The following is a 20,616-nucleotide window of genomic DNA, read 5'->3' as shown; positions in this document are numbered from 1 at the left end:
TAGGGCCAATTACTGCAACATGATGGAAGCTTTAGGTTCTTCTCAGGCCTAGCATCATTTCTAGCACAATACTAGGAGGCTAAAATCTACCTCTAAAATTTGCAAAGTAATGCTGATGGATGTTAGCTATTTTTAATGTAGCTGCTTAGAGACAACTGAAGATAGTAAGGGTCATAAGGGCCTTCTCCTATCTGACCTCTGTACCCCTATAAGTTGTTTACCAGCTTAGAGCCTCCTGTACAGTTCTAGATCAAAGAGCAGGTCCTCTGAGGCCATGCCCTTGGAAGCAGAGATGGAGAGTAGTGAAATGTACTTAGCTCTGAGGGTGTGAGCTCCCAGGCAAGCAGAACACACTTGGGATTTTATTTCTGGTATTGACCAGAACATCTATCATCAGCCTATGCCAGACACCCCCTTTCCACACCTTGTTTCTCCCACCTATTTCGCATAACTTCCTGGAGATGAAGAATGTTGCTGAGTGCGGATTGTCAGATGTCTGCTGAAAAATGGTGGGCCTAAAAAAACCACTCTGTGACTGCAAGAATGTAGAACACTCCCACACTGGTTCTGGGACCTGGCCTATTGGTTGGCTATCACTGTTGAATGAGAGGAGAACCAGCAAATTCTTTCTCTTCCTCTGGAGGAAATACCTTGTATGGATGGTCCCCCAGAGAAGAGACAGCCATGGCTAGTTGTGAACTGAAGTAATCCAGATACAGGCCCCATTGGATGGGATCTAAGTGTGCAAATCAAATTGCATTCTTCAGGAGGACATGGGGATGTCAAGACAATTAAGGAAATCCTACCATCCCTCCATTTTAATTGATGTAAAATTTACATGCATTGAAATGCACAGACATTCAGTGTACTCCTGTTCCCAGACCCCAGTTAAGAGAGAGAATGTTTCCATCACCAGGTTTCCTCTTGCCCCATTCGGTCATTCCCCACCCTCACTGGCAAAAACTTTCTGCTTTCTATCATTGCAGTCTTGTTCTTGAGCTTCCTCTACATGGAATCATGCAGTATATACTCTTTTGCGTCTGGCTTTTTTTTTTCCCGCAACAGTTTTATATAGTTGTCTGTATCATTCTTCCTCTATTGCTGGGTAGTATTCCATTGTATGAATAGACCCAATTTTAAACTCTGTTCTCTTGTTGACTGACATTTTGATGGTTTCCCCATTTTTGGCTATTATGAATATTAAGCTGCTGTGAATGAGTTTTCTCTCACTCTCACTCTTTTCTTTTTCTTTTTTTATTTTTTATTTTGAGACAGTCTCACTGTGTCACCCAGGCTGAGCTGCAGTGGGGCAATCTCAGCTCACTGCAACCTCCGCCTCCCAGGCTTAAGCGATTCTCCTGCCTCAGCCTTCTGAGTAGCTGGGACTACAGGCACGCACCACCACACCTGGCTAATTTTTAAAATTTTAGTAGAGACGGGGTTTCACCATGTTGGCCAGGCTAGTCTCAAACTCCTGACCTCAAATGATCCACCAGTCTCGGCCTCTCAAAGTGCTGGGATTACAGGCGTGAGCCACCACACCCGGCCCACTCTCACTCTTTTTTAGGTTTAATTGCTGCACCATACAGTAGGTGTATGTTTACCTCTGTAAGAAACTGCCAAGTCATTTTCCAAAATAATTGTACCATTTTCCACTCCAACAAGCAATTTATGAAAGTTCCAGGTGACCCAGTATCTTAACATTGTATATTGCTGGTTTTTCTACTTATAGCCGTTCTCTTGGATATGAAGTAGTATCTCATTGTAGTTTTCAATTTGCATTTTCTAGATGAATCACATATACTTATTGGCCATTTATGTATCTTCTCTTTTGAAGTGTCTGTTCAAGTCGTTTGAGTCTGTTTTTCTTTTGCCTGTTTTAAAATTGGATTGTCTTTCTTATTATTTTGGTTGGTAGGAATGTTACACATATTCTGAATAAAATATTCTTGTCAGAAGTTTATAATGCAAATACTCTGCCAGTCTGTGGTCTACCTGTGTTTTTTAAAAGTGTCTTTTGATGAGTAGAAGGTTTTAATTTTGAAATAATTTCATTGATCAAAAATGTTTTTCCTTTGTGAGGCTAAGGCAGGGGAGGATCGCTTGAGCCCAGGAGTTTGAGAGCAGCCTGGGTAACACAGCAAGACCTCAACTCTCTAAAAAAAATAAAATATATTTTTAAAAATTAAAAAAAAGTTTCTATATTATCTGTATTTTTTGTTTCCTAAGTAATCCTTGCCTCCCCAGGATTGTACAGATAATTTCTCTGTGCTTTCTGTTAGAAGACTTATAGCTTTAGCTTTTATGCTTTAATTTATGATCTATCTCTAGTTGATTTTTGTATATGGAATTAAGTAGAAGTCAAGGTTCATATTTTTGCATACATTTTCCCAGTTGTTCTAACATGGATTGTTGGAAAGACTTTCCTTTTTCCATTGAATTGCTTTGGCGCCTTTCTTGAAAATCAGTTTTCCATATATGTGTGGGTCTATTTCAAAGGAACTTAAAGAATGTTTGTATAGATCACATGCGGCATGTACTCAAATCTAGGAAATAACAGTTCACATTGGTCAACCCTCAAGTGACTGGCATACTCTTTAACTTCTGTATCGTGAAACATTTATGTCAAAGATCACTGATGGAAGCTGCATGTGGTGGGAGGCATTTTTTGCTTGTTTTTTGAAGCTAACCCTGCTGAAGCCTCCAGAAGTTCCAACATTCCCATGTTAAATGTGATGTTCTTATCTGCACAGAAATAGACCATAAAAAGTGAGATCTGGCCTGAGCCTGCAGGCGACTTCAAGAAGAACAAAATTAACTTCACTTTTCTTATCTGAAAAGTTGGATATGTGTGGATTCAAAAATGAGTAATTTGGAACTTATCATAATGAAATGTGGGCCAGACAAAAAATAAATACTCTTAAGTAAGATGTTTTTCATAATGTAAAGAGGCTTGTAAAGGAAAAAATTGTTTTAATAACAAGTATATTATATGCAAAAGTAGATCTGATTTTAAACAAGCCTTGTCTATGAGTAGAATCTCTACTTGGAAAGGTTTTTGTAAACGGTTTGGTTGAGCATATTTATTTGAATATAGAACTTTCTTTCTTTTAAAAGATTCCTTGATTTGGAAACCAAAGGCTGAATAGAGTAGGAAATGCACCCAAATTATTCTGTTAGAAAGGTAGAATAAATGGTGATGCTCTCTTTTGACACTACATTTTAGGACTTTGAATTTGGTACTTTCATGGTGTGGTGGTGTAGGGAAGTGATTAGCACGGGACTCTGAGGCTGGGCTGCCTGGATTGGAATACCAGCTCTGCTACTGAACACAGGTGAAGGAATCGACGTTCTTGTGTCTCTCCCTAAATGGGGAGAATAAGAGTACCTGCCTCATGGTTTGGGTTAAAGTATACAAAAGGCTTAGAGCTGTGCCTGGTTCATAGTGAGCACTATGTAACTGCTGGCTGGTAATAATATATTAACTTTATAATAAAGGAGCACCAAAAAAGGAATTAGTAAAGGAAAAACATATAAAGCAAAAGTGCATTCCACTCTCCTGTGATTCAGCTGTCTCAATCTTCATAATAGACTCCCCAGTTGGCTGAATCGGTCACGTTTTGTTATTAATTCCCATTCCCTCAAAAGGATATAGAATTAAAGTGTTTTCTTTTGAGCTCCTTGGGAAATGCTTGCTCTGAAAATACCCAGGGATGCTTCATATTCATTACCAGAATTATTTGTCTCTACAAAAGGACTTTGCAAGGAGAGACGCATTTCAAGTTTACGTCGTCCTCTCCACTCATTTGAAATACCACCTTCCCAAGCCTGTGTTTGGACTTGTATCTTTGTGCTCAGCTCCTGGCCCCTGTTTCTGCTTTCTCTAGCAGTTTCCTGGCAAAAGTGGGAATGAGAGCTGAGCCTGGGAGAAGTGGCCAGGACAGGCCTCTCCCCACTCAGCTTCCCACCACCACCCGGGCAGCCAGGAAGAGCCTGGACTGTGATCACCTGCCCACATTTAGTAGGGTTGACAGCACCAGAAACAAAATCTGGCTTAGACCAAACATGAAGGTCTGTTACTAATGATGTAATTTCCGTCAAAATCCCCCATTTGGGTTGCACAGACAGACTGGGTTTGACTGTAGAATGAAGAGGGATTGTGCTGCACGTTGTCATGGGGGGCCATCGTGTTCTGTGTAGACCATTGTCTTTGTTGTACATATGTGATGAAGGCCTACAGAAAATTGATGTCACTTACTACAGCTGACTTCCCGGATCTCACTGTGTGGAAGATGCGACTTCTCACAAGGCCCTGCTCAGCATAGTCACGGTTTTGTTTATGTTCTTAGTGTTGTTTGATAGATGCCACACACGCATAGAGGACTGGGATGTGGCGCCCATGACTTGGCAGGTGGGAGAAACACACTTGAGGAGGCAGCTTTCCACTCTCCAGCGGCTGATCTGTGCCATCCCAGTGCCCCTGCATCTCCCAGCGGTTCTGCACACACTACCCACTCTCCACCTCCTGCATCTCAGTACTTACTCTCAGTAACTGGCCATCCCTCCGGTGTCAGAGGGAAGAGAGTCCAGAAGGTGGACTGACTTAGGTTCTCGCTGTGAATCAGCACTCCTCATCTGCACCTGCCTGGCTTTCCTTGCCTCCTGTTTCAGTGGAAGGGGAGTCCTTCCTCGTGTCCAAGGCCCTGAACCCCATGCCCTTCCCTCTCACCTTCTCAAAGACTTTCTCTCTCTGACCATGTACTTTTTATTCCCCACTGACTTTGTCCTGCCAGCACTGAAACCTACTTAAGTCTTTCCCATTTTAAACAACACAGGCCTTCAGTATCACCCTGCCTTTCGTTACCTCTCCATTCACTTCTCCTACCAGGGCCAGCCTTTTGGAAGAATTGTCTCTAGTTACTCCCTCCCTGTCCTCAATCCTGCCCACCCCTCAGGCTGCTCCAGTCTGGCTTTTGCACTGGTGACCAAGTGGATTCCGCTGTAGCCGAAGCCAATAGTCGCCCTCCTCTCTTTGCTGTGGGCCACGTTCGTCAGATGCATTTGGATTCTTGTCTTCCCCAACCTCTCAGTGGTGAGCAGGGTTTGACTCATTCTCCTCCCTGGCCTTTGAAGACTCACCCTACCCTTCTTGCTTTTCCTTCTCATTGCCCTTTTCAGGTTCTTTCTATCAGTCTCTAAGCTCCTTACTAATATTCCAGTGCCCACTGGGCATCTGCACTTGGATATCTTGTTGGCACCTCATATCCAAGAGGTTCCAAATTGATCCAAATACCTAAGCTTGAAACCTATGACTTATTGATCCTTTCTCCTCACCTTCAGAATCCAGTAAGAAGGCAAATCTGGTCAGAATTCTACCTATCAGCAATTTTCAAACCCATCTACTTTATCTGTCATGTCCTTCTTTTTGGTCACCATGACCTTTTATCTGTGTTAATGGATTAGCAACTCTGTCCCTGCTAAATTTCCCCTAATCCATTCTCTGACTGCCTTCAGGGCGATGCTTCTAAAAGCATCCTCATCCTTCTCCTTCCCTGCTTTACTTCTTACCCATTTGTTAAATGTCCTGTACCCAGATTGATGGGGGCCTCTGCAGAGCACGTGTTCCAGCCTGTGCATAACCAGGTCATCACAGCACTAACAAGTTCATGGGGAGTTGGAGAAGAGAGTTGTTTCCCACTCCACAGAACTTTATGAAAATCCCAAATGTAAATCAACCACTCCTGCCGCAGAGCTCTTGGTCATGGGCTTTGTATCCCTTCCATCCTTCCTCAGCCTTTCCCATCTGCAGTAACCCTACCCTATTTCTCCCTCTTTACTTATTCAGAGCATCTCAGTTCTTTCCTGAATGTTCTGATCCTTAAGTTTCATTCCTGTCTTGTCTTTGTTTGGGTTTCCCTAGAAGCAGATTTTGAAAAAACATGCAATCTGGTCTGACTTCACTACTTATGAGCTGTGAGACTTCTCCGTGCCTCAGTTTCCTTATCAGTAAGATTCTACTTTATAGGATTGTAGGGAAGATTAAATTATGCATAGAAAGTTTTAAAGCCCTATCTGACCTATAATGGTGGTCAATAAAGCTTGCTGTGATAACAGTGATTAGTATTATTATTAAAAATATCACTACCTTAGGGTTGCCATCCTCAACCAATCTAGCTAGACCAGATTAGAGCCCCGTCTTACGTGTACTAATAGCATTGTATGCCTCCTTTACATTGTAATTGCCAGTTTGCAACAGGAAGGATGATGAAATATTGTTCATCATCTAGCACCTAGCCCAGTGCCTGGCAGAGTTATACAAGATATACTCAAGTATTTTTTGAACAAAATTAATGAATAAAATGACTTGTAGAAAGAGCATTCCAATTACACTTGCTTTCTTACCTTTAAATAGCCACCTCTTTAAAAAAAATAAAACACGGCCAAGCGTGGTAGCTCATGCCTGTAATCCCAGCACTTCGGAAGGCCAAGGTGTGCGGATCACCTGAAGTCAGGAGTTTGAGACCAGCCTGGCTAACATGGTGAAACCCTGTCTCTACTAAAAATACAAAAATTAGTTGGGCATGGTGGCGTGTGCCTGTAATCCCAGCTATTCAGGAGGCTGAGGCAGGAGAATTGCTTGAACCGAGGAGGCAGAGGTTGCAGTGAGCCGAGATTGCACCATTGCACTCCAGCCTGGTCAATAAGAGTGAAACTCCATCTCAAAATAAATAAATATATTAAATAAAACACAACAAACAAAATAGAACTCTTCTACAGGGGCTTGTCTTTAAATCTGGCATTTCTCAGTGACCTTGGGGAAGCCTCTCTAGACATCTGAGTCCTGGAACAGTTCTATCTGAGAGCTTCTGTCCAGCTCTAGAATTCTTTAAATCTGTGGTAATAGCATGAAATGGGTATTGAGTACATTTTAAGAACACTCAGAGTTTCCCTTATGCTTATGTTTTTTCCTGTTGATGAGAAAATGTCATCATGTTGCTTGGATTTGTAGGTTCTTTCCTAGTTGTGGGGAGTTTTTCCAAGCTGGCTATTATGAGAGGGTCTCAAAAAAAAACCACAAAGAAGTTTGGTATATTATGTTCAAATTACACACAGTATCCCTTCTTATTTTCACTTTTGATCTGGATTTTCACTTCTGAGCTGACTTCTATAATTTATATTTAAAGAATTTAGTCTCAGAAATAAGGTCATTTGATGCTTGCATCATTGACACTCCTTAAACCTTTCTTGCATTCCAAATCGGAAACTTATTCAGGACTTCTAATTCTGATGATTTCTTTCTTTCTTTCATATATTTATAGATGAAATATATATATATACACACACACATATACACAGATAAGACTATATCTATATGTAAATACAGATACTTAAAATATATACGTATGTATTTTAATTGTGGTAAAATATATAACAGAAAAATTACCATCTTAACCATGTTTAAGTACACAGGTCATTGGTATTAAATACATTCACATTGTTGTGCACCCATCACCATCATCGATCTCAAGAATCTTTTCATTTTGCAAAACAGAAACTCTGTCCTCATTAAACAACAACTCCCCATTCCCTCCTCCCCCCAGCTCCCCTGCAACCACCATCGTACTTTCTGTTTCTTTGAATTTGACTATTCTAGGTACCTCAAATAAGTGAAACCCTACAGTATTTGTCCTTTTGTGACTGGCTTATTTCACTTAGCACAGTGTCCTCAAGGTTCATCTAATGTTGTAGGATTACAACAACATTGTAGCATTGACATGATTTCTTCGCTTTTTAAGGCCGAATAATATTCCGCTGTGTAGATATACCACATTTTATATATCCATGTGATGGACACGAGTTGATGGACACGGGTTGCTCTCATGTTTTGGCTGTTGTGAATAATGCTGTTAGGGACGTGGGTGTACAAATACCTGTTTTAGTTCCTGCTTTCAGTTCCTTTGGATCAAATAAGTTATTGATCCTTTTCTATTGACGCTTCTGTTTTCATGGACTCTTGCCTTACTCTTTTGATCATTTACCGTTCCTCCCCCCATCGACCTTTGGGCCATTTTTCTGGTAATGTCCGTACTATCAAGGTTCTCATACTTCAGTTGGACCCTCACAGAACTGCTGCCTGGAGAAAACAGTTTGACAGCTAAAAAAAAAAAATATGATTCATTATCACCTCCTACACACACACACCAATTCCTACTGTTTTCTGAAGATATACCAGTGGTTCCTAAATTTAAAAAAATAAATATCTTGGTCATAGGGCAAATTTTTATAGCTATTGATATTCTGTATTTTGAAATTTAACTGTTGATAATAGCTTCTCGATGTATTAGTCCTCTGATTGTGATACTGTTATCTGTTTCTTATTATGAAAACAATATATGACAATCACAGAAAATTTGTAAGGTGTAGAAAAGTATTACACACAATGGCACTACCTAAAAGCAACAACTGTTAACATTCTGATGCATAGGCTTCCAGTCTCTTTCATGTAAATTTTTACATAGTAAAGATCACATTGTTTTGCACCTTCTTCTTTGCATTTAATAATAAATATAAGAATTTCTGGCTGGGTGTGGTAGTTCATACCTGAGTAGCTGGGAGATTGAGTTGGGAGGATAGTTTGAGCACAGGAGTTCGAGGTTACAGTGAGCTATGATTGTACCATTGCACTTCCCCTGAAGACCCCATCTCAAAAAAAAAAAAAATTTCTTGTTAAAAAGTATTTGCAAGTATTTTCATGATTTTATAAAGCTGAGAAACATTTAGAGGGTGATAATTAGCATAAATAGAATTTTTCCAGTTATAAAAACAATATATTACAGAAAATGCCAACCATCTCAAGATTATAAAGAAGTAATAAAAAATCTAATGTCCGTCTGCCCTTTTTAAGCTTTTTTAATGTATCCTAATCCAGTCTCAAGACCAGCTTGTCCCTTCTTCTTCACTTTCTGTCTTACCTGGCAACAGTAGTATCATGTTTACATATGATTTTATATTCAGCATTTGCACCCAACATTATATTTTGTCATTTCCAGTATCATGAAGCATTCTTCAAAAATCATGATTTAAGCGTATTATTTACTGTGATCTGTTTAGTCACATGCTCCATTCCATCTTTGGATGTTTAAGTTGTTCCCAATTTTATGCTTTTGCTAAGTATGTCCCTGTATAGTTATCTTCCTATGTATCTATGATAATTTCCTTAGGAGATATTTATAAACATCTTAGGAGTCAAAACAGTTTTAAGGCTGAAAAAATACACATATTGCTGATTTCCTCAAATGGTTGTCTCACCTCACTTCATGAGCTTTCCTTTTTTTGTTGTCCATCTTTGTGATTGGTGAAATGAATTTCGATGTTTGCTTATGAAATCGAGCAATATTAATTGGCCTTTTATATTTTTGCGTGAATTGTCTGTTATTACATTTTACCTTTTACATTCAAATACTATAAAGAATATTATCCTGTTACAGCTATTTTATTTTTTGCTTATTACCTTTTTATTTATTTAGAGACAAGGCCTCCCTCTGTCACCCGGGCTGGAATGCAGTGATGCAACCATAGCTCACTGCAGCCTGGAACTCCTGGGCTCAAGTGATCCTCCAACCCTAGCCTCTGCTAGGACCACACATATGTGCCACCATGCCTTGCTAGTTTTTAAATTTTTTTGTAGGAACAGGATCTCACTATGTTGCCCAGGCTGGTCTCCAAGCCTTGAGCAATCCTCCTGCCTCAGCCTCCCAGAGTGGTGGGATTACAGGTGTGAGCCAACACACCTGGCCTTTTTTTGCTTACCTTTCAATTCTGTTTGCTGTTTTTTGACATATAGGGGTTTTACATTTTGTTTCATTGCTTCTATAAAGCTAAATCTTCTTTTCCCATTCCAAATTCAGAAAGAATTTTCTACTAATTTAGCTTTCTTCCTTTTTTTCCTTTTATATTTAACTCTTTAATCTCCACAGAATTAATTCTGGTGAATCTTATGAAGTAGGAGTTAATTTTACTTTTTCTAGAAAATTATCTGGTTCTTGTGTTTATTCAGAATCCCAGTATAGCTGTGACATGAACCAAAACAAGTGATTTTTCTTATTTTAGTGCTTTGATTTTCCCATTAGGAAAAATGAGGAAGCTGTGAGTATCAGTGGAAGGAACGAGCCAGGAAGAGGGACTGGAACCATCTCAGAAGCCATGCCTCTCAGGCTGGAACTTGCCCTGTCTCCTTGCAGATGAGGTAGGAGGCTCAGCACGGGCTGGTGGGAGCAGCCCACAGCAGCAGTGAGGGTCAGTGGGCCTGTGAGTTAAGAAGAAGGTGGCACAGAGTGAGGGTCTCTGGATCCTGACTGTTTGACTTTTCCATGACTAGGATAAGTAGCCAGGGCTTGGCTAGTTGGAGAGTTACTCGAACCTCAGGTGACAGTTGTAAGGCAGCACATGGTGAAAAAGAGTCCTAGCCTGAGAAAGTCCAAAATCTTGGGTCTGGTTTCAGTTCACTCACCTATCTGTGTGACACAGCAAAGTCTCTTAACTTCTCTAATTTTCTGATTAGTAGTATAGTTGCAGGAATTAAATAAAAATGGTCCTGATTACTCAGAGATTCATTTACTGATTACTCTTTTTGTGATCTGAATAAAGAGTACAACATCTCTCAAAAGGTAACAATTTGATGTTTCAGGAAATTAGGGAAGTTAAGAGACTTTGCTGTATTTATTATACAGATAGTTGACTGACAGCTGAGCCCGGACCCAAGATTCATTTATAAAATGAAGGAGTTGAGAAGTACATCCTCTGAGGTTTATCCTAAATAAACTAAAGTCTAGGCAAGTGGCTGAGCTAGGTTTGCCATGAATCAATCTGCTGAGTATATTTCTTGGTAACTAGTTCATCTTTCCTTAATTCAGTCAACAAATATGATATCAAGTTTAGTAAGATGATGACAGATGTCATGTAATACTCCATCTGGAAGATTGTGTGCTTCTCAGCTTCCCTAACTTTTCTTAATCTACCTTAAGCTTCCTTTCTGAAAGGTTTCTGTCTTTCCTAACAGTCTCTTCTTTCCGCCAGCTACCTCTTGTGTTTAAGAATTAAAGGAAGATGAGCTAGGAATCAAGAAATACGCTAAACTGATTCCTGTCACTGGCGCCACCCTGCCACTTGCCCAGAGCTGTGGTATAAATTTTTTTAATAGGCTGAAATAAAAATATGAATAGTATTTTGGTATTAAGCATTAAATTGATAAAAGTAAAGGCTATGAGATACACCTGCTCTCAACCATGTTAATTTTTTTATTATTGGTATTAATAAATTATTACTTATTAACATATTAATAAGAATTGCATTGAGAAACAAAGCATCCACAGGCCAAATCTTTTGAATTTCAAGTGTTTATATTAATGTGTTGTATTCTAGAAAGTAGAATTGTCTTAAGTAGCTTTGTAATATAAAGTCATCTATCAGCCCATTACACCTATTAGAATGTTTTAACCTTTATCTCCCACTTTTTTGTTTCTAGACTGAGTGTACTTGGTCTGGTATTTGTGGCATAACTTACGGAACACATAAGAATGATACAGATACTACTTAATGATGACCTAGTACAAGCTTAGATAGCTAAGGTCAAAGCTTCTATGGCCCTAACATTTTCCTCTTGAAGAATGTATTTGCTGTAATAAAATACAGTGGCTACTTGAAATCTATAAACTTATGTGAGGTCTGGATAAATCTGAGCAACTTTCTTCTTTGTGCTCCAGGAACCCACGCACTATATATATAAATAAAGCTTAAGTAAACATCACTGCAATCTGTGTTTTGTTTGATTATATTACGTATTGCCTGATCTTTCAATAATGATGAAAAATAGCCTTTAACATAAACCATGAATGGATATGAACTTCAGGGAAACAGTTTCTTGGATAATTAAACTTTAATTTCTCACCGTGCATTCCTAGGATCTTGTAATATTTTTTAAAACAGTCCTGGGGATTTATTTTTAAGGCGTCCAAATGAATTATTAGTTCTCAAAAGCCATAGTATATTCATGGGTCGATATATCCCCACAACACTATTTTTAAACTGCTTAGTTTATTTTTCTTAGCGTGCTCATCTGCTGCATAATTTTCTTTGCTATGTATGGGTCACATGATTCCTCCCGTCCATAACTCACGCACTTAAAATTCTCACTTCCTGATTGAGCCATCAGATTACGTAAAATGTAAATCAGCCTGAATACCTAGGAGCAGGAATTTTAAGGGAGAAAATGCCGTTTTCTTTTTCTGTGTCATTATTAACCCTTAAATATCAGAGTGAGTGTCTGTTCACCTATTTGTATTTGGAAACGAGATACTGTTAGGGGTTTTTCCTTGGCCCTTCCCTTTCAGATTGAATCAGACTTTGCTGCTTTCCTTGTACAAAATAATGTACCAACTAGATAGACGGTGGGAGTGGTATCGTTGCAGGAATGAAACCAAAAGGGTTCCGATGATTGAGAGAGATTCATTTATTTTTTAACTCTTCTCATGATCTGAATGAAGAGTACAGCATCTATCAAAAGGTAACAATCTAATATTTCGGAATTGCAAGTGGCCATTTAGCCTTTCTGCTGCCCGATATAAATGAAAGTAATTCCTAGCAGGCAGGATGACACTTGTTTTATCACGAATCTGACAATCCAGCACATTTTCTCAGAGCAATTTGGAAGTTGTCATAGTAACAGCATGGCATTTGGAGGGTCTTTTTAGTAGTTCTTTAGCTAGAATTAATTAATTGTATTAACTCTGGATGTTTTTCTTTTTATTCCTCTTTGACAAACAAGGGCTATAATTGCTCAAATATGTATTTTGTGTTCTATATTTTTTGGTGACTATAGTTTAAGGATGTGCTATTTTTAAGTGGTTTCAGTAAAGGTTATCAACTGATTTCAGACACATTAAACTTGGGTTTTTAATTTCTCTGTAAAATTGCACTATCATTGTATGACCAGGATTTACTTTTATTTAAGAAGTGAATCTGGGGAGATAGTTGCACAAATTGAATTGTGGCTTGCTTCCAGTGGTGGCAACTATCCGTTGCTTTGATTTTGGTGTATTTAGAAAAAGAACTGGGGAATGCAGAAAGGGAAATGTGTCAGGCTTACAGGAGAAAATTGTTTCTTTAAAAATGCGCAACAGGCAGGCACAACACCAAAAGCATGTTCCATAAAAGAAAACAAATAAATTTGATTTTGTGAAACTTAAGAATGCAGTGCTCTTTGAAACTCTAAAATATACTTAAATAAATTCTCCCCTAGGAAGATTTGTGGGAACTTTTTATTGGTGGAAAGTAGGTTGGAACTTCTAGTATTAATAGTAAAACTCTGTGGCAGAAAGTCTTGCCAATATGGCGGTTGGTGAGAAAGGAATCCCGTTTCTTGGGCAGGGAGAGGGTCAGAAGAAAGAATTGTCTGTACTAGGTCTGGATGCTGGGACTTAAAAAGTATCAGATATACAATGCTTTTGTTTTCTTGTATAAGTGAACGGAGAGATGTGACACTTCTAAAAGGTCTCGTGAGTTTTGTGGGTTTAATGCTAATGCCACTATCCTTACTGTTCTGTGAGCATTTGTTCAGCCACGGGTGATTCAAGAGAGTCGGGGTATCAGCATGTGCAGCCAACAGCAGTCCAGGTGCTAATGCACCACCGGTGATGTCAGGAGTTACGAGACAGCGGTTTCAAAACACTGCAGTAAACAAGGTCAAAGTGTCCCGTTTCGCTGGAAGAAGGTTTGTTTTTATGAGCTGCACGGTACATGGATGAAGTAATTTTTCAAAACAAACTTTAAATTTATACACGTGGTTTTTTTTTTTTTCTTCTTCTTTGGATTAAAATAAATTGGCCCGTTGAGATTAAATAATGGTTATGTTTTTAAGCAGAATTATATTTCATATGTTTTTCCAGTCTTTTATTGATTTTCGGTTTTTCACAGAAGAAATGAAAATAACTTCTGATGTAGGGTTTCTTAAATGCAGTTTGAGAGAGCAAGATAGGACCCAGTACTTTCAAAATATGGCAAGTGCAAGTCACAATCCCTAGTAAGATATTCCTTCTCATTTTGTGCCTTTGACTCTTATTTAGACAGACATTTAAGTACGGGAAAGCTAATGGCGCAGATTCTGCTGACTGTGTGGCTCTCGTCTTAATGCGTTTTCCAACCTTGAACCTGAGAATGCCAGGGGATTGAGTCTCTGGATGTTCATCTGAGCAGATATCTGCTGGCCGCCTGGTTCCTGAGCTAACAAGTGGGTGTCCCGGGCTTGTGTGTGTAGTCACAACAGTGGAGGTGCCACGTGGCACCCAGAGGTCGACTGGGGCTACCGCGGGGCCTCCCGATCCTCACAAGTGTGTCTTCAGTGTCTGACATGAACTGGGAAGTTGGGGCATCTTTAGAAGCACAGACATTTGGAGTTCCACGGCAAACCTGGATGTAAGCACTCACACAGCTTTTAAAGTGAAAGCAGGGACCTTGAGGAAGGAATTGCCGTCATCTCATTGCCGACCTGCTTACTGTGCTGGGAAACAAAGTAAGTTCTGTTTGTTTCTTTGTTAGTCAGTCTCTCCTGCGTGTTTTTTCTTGCTAATGTTATTAGACACTCAATATCCGGCAAATGCCAAGTTTTTTCCCCTTCATTGGGAAGTAGGATATAGTTTATTCAATAGCTGACTGCTTCTTTTATCTTTTCCCTCTTCCCATATCTAGTGTGCCGGCTTGCTGTTTAGAGATAGGAAGAGATTGAAATTTATTATCAAGGAGAAAACAAAAAGTGTTTTGTTTTGTTTCTAAATGGTCCAAGAACTTTGCCATTAGGTAAATGACTATGACACAGACAAGGCGTTTTGCATGGTATGACCAGGAGCACCTCTAGCAAAACAGCCCCAGTTCGCCGCCCTGATTTCCATTTGGAAGCAGGCACAGTGGGTTTCCCCAGGACCGATGTTAAGGCAGAGGGTCCTTGTGCAGGAATTGTGCAGAAACTAGGTGGGAAGGTGTCACAGACAAGAGGCTGCAATTTAAAAATGCATCAGGAAATGGAAAAGAGCTGCGAGAATATCATATTTAATGATGTTGATAAAACAAATTTAATATAAAAATGAGATACAGTGTATAGAGACCTAACCCCATCAACAGCAACTAAACTTTACTTTCATGTTAGAAAGTTTTGTGCCATGTAGATTTATGGAAAATGTGCTTAATTGCCTCTAGAAAATAATGAAGAGGCTTCGTCACCTCCATAGAAGATCCTGTGACACTAGCCTAATTCTGACACGTGGCTCCTGTTTTCCATTTTGTTTGTTTTTTTATGCTGATCCTCTCTCCAGAGATGTGATGTGGATTGATTAACTTGTAATACAAAGTTCTATGGTTTCTGCAAATGCAGAGCAAATAGAGATGAAGAGTGGTTTGTGATTTGTTATTAAATGATCTTCCCTTCTACATTTAGGACTGATTTTTACTGCAGAATTTTTTTTGATTTTTTTTTTTTTTTTTTTTTTTTTGGTCAACTTGAACAGCAATACCTTGAAGGTGAAAGGTGGGAGCACGACTGGAGTGTGGAACCGGAAAGCAGAAACCAGGGGTGTTACTTCTATGTCTAGTATGGAATGTTGTGAATTTAAGTTAGAGCTTCTGTGTCCTGGGAATTCATATTTTATCTCAAAGTGGTGCTGATAGGACTGGAGGTAGCTGTATTTCATTTGAAACATTCCAGCCTCTTTATAGGAATATCTGTGAATTTTTAATTCAGCAAACATCTTTAAGTGTGTCCTTTATGTATAGCGTTGTGGTCAGAGCTGTAATTGTTTCACCATTAAATTTACGGAAATTCAGTCTGTAAATGAAAAATTAAGAACAGTTTGAAAGAAAGGCGAATGAGCAGAGTATTGCCATCAAAACAGTCTTGTTAAAGATAGTGCCAAGTGAGCAGGACTGTCCCTTCTAAGCCGCCCCTCCTAATTAAAAGGAAAGGTGGCTGCCATCTGTCTTCTTTCATTCAAGGCAGTAGGGGGTCTAGGGTGGAAGGAAGCAACCCCCCCTTTATTTTTCTCCCACTCTTTTTTATAGTCAGCTTTCTCCCTAGTCAGTGACCCAGAAGGTCATTGATGATCTGTCTATCTCAGAATGAATAGTAGCATAAGCACGCTTGGCACTTGCAAAAAAAAGAAAGTTTATAACATGCACTGATCCATTTAAAGTTCTGCTTGAATTATGTCTGAGAGTATTGTAATCTCTGTGTTGGTGTCTCTGCCCTGTTTGTTACCAAGGGCACTACTGGCAGGAAAAGTGGGGAGTTTTACTTTTATTGATTTTGCTTTTTCATGAAAAAATGTTTACACTCCACTGGGCATAATCAGAAGATGGCAGCACATGGCTATGTACAGGAGATGTGGGGATGTACATAAATATTATTCTTATCAAAATCAAGGACATCTATTAATGATGATGCATATATGTCATCTCAGGGGAAAGCATGAACAAGCATGGCAACAGATGTCCAAGTTACTCAGTGGCCTGCTGCAGCTTTTTGGACCGGTTATTGAAATAATTCACATTGTTTAGCTTTTGTTAAGCAATAAGGCTTTTAGCCTTTTTCTTGTAAGAATACGTTGCAGGAGAATTTAGTTAGTTTGGGGTCATGTCTTAATTGCTTTGGAAATGTAGAATAGTCCTCCAACAAAATGACTGCATTTTCTTGCCTCAGTTTCCACCTCTGTAAATAGAAATATCTGCTGCTTTTATAAATATATGAGAATATGAAATATTTTCCATCTTTCATAAGAACTGTATTATAACTGAAAAATTCTCAAATCTTCAGTTATGTTTATTTTCCATTTTTATATACTTATGCATGGTGTTAACAGTCTTCTAAAGAGATTCAGTTGTTACAAGCCTTGTTTAGTTCTCAAGTAGCAGGTACGGACTTCTCAGAACATACTGCTTTTTAGAACTCTCTTTGTGACACAGAAGTGTGGTATTTCTTAAACCCATAACAATATATTTGGAGAGCTCAAATGTGAAAGTCATGTCTGTAATTTTATTTAGAGTTTTTTTTTTTTTTTTTTTTTTTTTTTCAAATTTGTCACCAACTTGCAACGAGCTTTCTTGGAAACATAGACGTGTTTATGTTGTTGAGTCTTGAGATGAACATGTGGGGGCTTCTGACGACACTGATGCCCAGTTTGTATGATTGGATGATACCTGAAAAGTGGGTCACTTCCTAGTCAGTGAAGGGTATACAGGGCTGAACAGGCAGGGCTTTTTGGCTTTTTGCATGTTTTTGTTTTTGGAGTATGTGTGTGTGTGTGTACTAATTTTAGATACTCAGCTAGGTACTTGACTGGCTATCCTTTTTAGCATGTGATTTAAATTAATTTGGTTTTACCCATCAGTATTTATTTCAAGGGGACTAAATAAACACATTAAATGAAGCACTTACGAACTTTCTATCTTCTTTTGACTATCCACAGCGGTGGGAAATCTCTGTCCTTTGAGGGTAGGAGGGAGCCAGTAGTTAGGTCTCATGAATATGGTAGGTGATCAGACCACTGATTCAAGTCATTGTTTCATGTTATAAACATGGACGGAGCCAGCTACTACATTTCAGTAGAAGGTACTGTAGATTCAAAAATGAACATGGGTCTGGCATTTCAGAAAGACACAGGTTAGTGAGATAAATGACTATAAAAAGAGGTAGCACTGTAGACTGATGTCCTATAACAGAGGTGCACGTGTGTTGTTAGAGCCCAGAGGGGATCAAAATAAAAAGACAGGGCACGGTGGCTCATACCTGTGATCCCAGCACTTTAGGAGGCTGAGGTGGGAGGATCACTTGAGGCCAGGAGTTTGAGACCAGCCTGGGCAACATAGATCCCCATCTCTACAAAATAAAAAATAAAATAAAAAAATAATCCACACATGGTGGCATGGATCTATAGTCCTAGCTACTTGGGAGGCTGAGGCAGGAGGATCCCTTGAGCCCTGGAGTTGAAGGCTACAGTGAGCTATGATCACACCACTGCACTCTAGCCTAAGTGACAGAACAAGATCCTATCTCTGAAAAAATGGATGAGTGAATTAATTAAATTTCAAAATAGAGATTTAATGGAAAAATGAGAATTGTTGTGTACATGATTTATGAAGCGGCTTACGTAATATAATTTTGGACATGAAAGCCCTGAAAAATAGCTTCTTATTTTAAGGATGAACAGACTGGGATTTATTTCTGAAATTCTATAATTCTCAGTCAGTTGTAAGGCTTTCATTATATAATAGACTTTTTTTTTTTAACCAACGGAAGTTGGACCTCTTCAAAATGTGAGATCCAAAAAGGTTTTGGATATTGTTTGAATAACTCTCTTCTCCAAAGGAGACTGTTTTTGAAAAATGATTCTTTCTGACATGTTAAAATTGAATATTTTTGACACACCAAATGCACCAAAGCTTTATATGTCATGTTTATTGCCGAGAGTAGCTATATAGCTTGTGGGAGACAGTTAACATGAAGCTTTCTTGCATCTGGAAGTATGGGGAGAGAGAAGGCTTCTTCACATCCCCTTTCATGTTATATTCTACAGGGAAAGAATTTCTATCCTGTAGACACTAGATGACTCCCTTGTGGATAATTTCATTTAACAATGATTTCTGGGTGTTGCTGTATGCCAGGCACTGTTCTAGGAGCTGATGTGAAGGCTCAGCTGATGGGCTACAGACATGAAGGCCTGTGCTCCTCAGTGGCACTCTGTAGGTAGATACAGAGCCACCATCTACTGGGTGCTTCTCCTGAGTGTGACAGTGTAGGCTGGGACACGATGCTACCCTTCAAGGAGCTTGAAGCTAAGGTTCTGTGCACAGATAAAATTAGAATAAATGCAGAGATGCTACAACAAGATGTCTTAGAAAAAAGAAAAACAAAGAATAAATGCAGAGAGAAAGAGAAATGTATAAAAGTTAGAGAGATAAACATACCACAAGTTCATAGAAAAGAAAGGTTGTGTGTTTATCTCTGGCTGGGATGATCAAGAAATGCTTCATGGATAAAAAGCCTTTGAGCCAGACATTCAAAGAAAGGTAATGCTGGACTTGAGGTCGTGGAGTATCCTCGTTGAAGGAAACATGAGCAAAGGCATAGGTAGGGATGGGAAATGCCGGGGTGCAGAGTGGGCAGGAATCGATTTGTAATTGCCAGGCAATGGTGTGTGTAAACAACTAAGGAGAAGATCAGGTAGCAAAGGTCCTTGGAGGCCAGAACCCAGAGGGCCTTGAATGGCACGTGACTAAATGATTTAAACTTAAGTTACTGGGGAGCAATGGAAGAATTTGAGTGGCTAGAGTCCCCGTCCTGAAGAGGCCTTGTCGGGGATCAGAATGTGGGTGCCTCTGGACTGTGAAATAGCCAGAGCTAGGAAGCCTTTTAGAGCTGCTGTGGTGGTCCAGGAGGGAGGTGGGGAGGGCCTGGGTGAGGGGAAGGCCACTAGATGGAGAAATTGAATTTACGAGATGGGATTTAGGAACTGCCTAGACAATAGGGTTTGGCTGATGAGAAGCAAAAATGCCCCCAGAGCTTTCAACCCAGGTGTCATTCATTATTTCTATGCTATCTGCCAGGCATTGCATAGCTATTATCTCATTTAATCTCCTCCTAATCTTGTGGGTTGGTATTTTCATCCTTATATCAGAGACGAGAAAACTAAGGCTCAGAGAAAGTTAGCAATTGGTCTAAAACTGTACAGTTATAACAAGATCTAGAACAGGGACTTCAGTACAGGCCTCCCTGACCCCCAAGCCTGAGTTCTTTCTACTGTACTAGGCTTGGAAGACAGCGTACATGAGAGCAAAGACAAGCTCTGTCCACTCTGTGCATATTCAGTGTAGGTGCTGGTGAGATTCCCACCTTTAGGTGTCCATCAAGTGGTTGGAGACATGGAGCTGAACCTCAAGGACATTGGGAGGACTGAAGGTCGAGGCTTAAGAACCATCTGCATCCTCATTTATTTATTCAGCAGCTATTTGTTGTGTCTTCGTGGACCAGCTTGGCAGCATGAATGCTGTCGCCAACAAGAGAGGTGCGTCCTTCACGGAGCTGCCAGGCTGGGAGGGAGCCCTGATGGCGTGGCTTGAGTGTAAGGCAGGAGGTGTGCAGATTGGCTATAGGAACTTACTGGCCTAACCTTGTCAGGTCAGGGAAGCTCTCTAGAGGCAGATGTGGTTCTCAACATGAGACTCAAATGATGAGGACCCAGATAAAAAGTGGGAAAACGGCATATCCCAGGCTGTGGAAGTAGCGCGTACTCAGGCAGAGCAAGAGAGGAACACAGTGTCTTTAAACCAAAAACCACGTATGGCTGGAATAGAGGGAAAAGCAAGGAGATTAGGCTAGACAGGTGAGCAGGAACCAGAACAAGAAATGCCTTGGAAGCTGTGAGACGCTTGGAATTCACCTGTGAAGAAAAGAGTAGCCTCATCTGAATTCCTTGCCTTAATCATGGTCTCCAATAGAAGATTAAATGGCTGTGGAGTCTAGAGGTTTTGTCCTTTGGCGTGGGCATCACCCCTTCTGAAAGGATGATGTAATGGCTA

The 20,616-nt window shown here is 39.8% G+C and overlaps 1 long non-coding RNA gene across 6 annotated transcripts in view; it reads left to right on the top strand.

The window, feature by feature from the left end:
* Positions 1-20,616, top strand: part of LOC100939643 (uncharacterized) — a 228,082-nt gene that overhangs the window by 152,744 nt on the left and 54,722 nt on the right. For 5 of the 6 annotated variants that reach the window (XR_008527589.2, XR_655462.3, XR_010140753.1 and 2 more), the window contains one exon: positions 10,131-20,616. This exon is cut by the window's right edge and continues 22,928 nt beyond it. This is a non-coding gene — a long non-coding RNA (uncharacterized LOC100939643). The remainder of the gene's footprint in view (positions 1-10,130) is intronic. The other variant, XR_010140754.1, reaches the window with a different exon arrangement.

The sequence above is a fragment of the Pongo abelii genome, chromosome 6 (assembly GCF_028885655.2).
Source record: "Pongo abelii isolate AG06213 chromosome 6, NHGRI_mPonAbe1-v2.0_pri, whole genome shotgun sequence".
Classification (NCBI taxonomy): Eukaryota; Metazoa; Chordata; class Mammalia; order Primates; family Hominidae; genus Pongo; species Pongo abelii.
The sequence above is the reverse complement of the archived record's forward strand: the minus strand, read 5'-3'. Positions and strand labels throughout refer to the sequence as shown.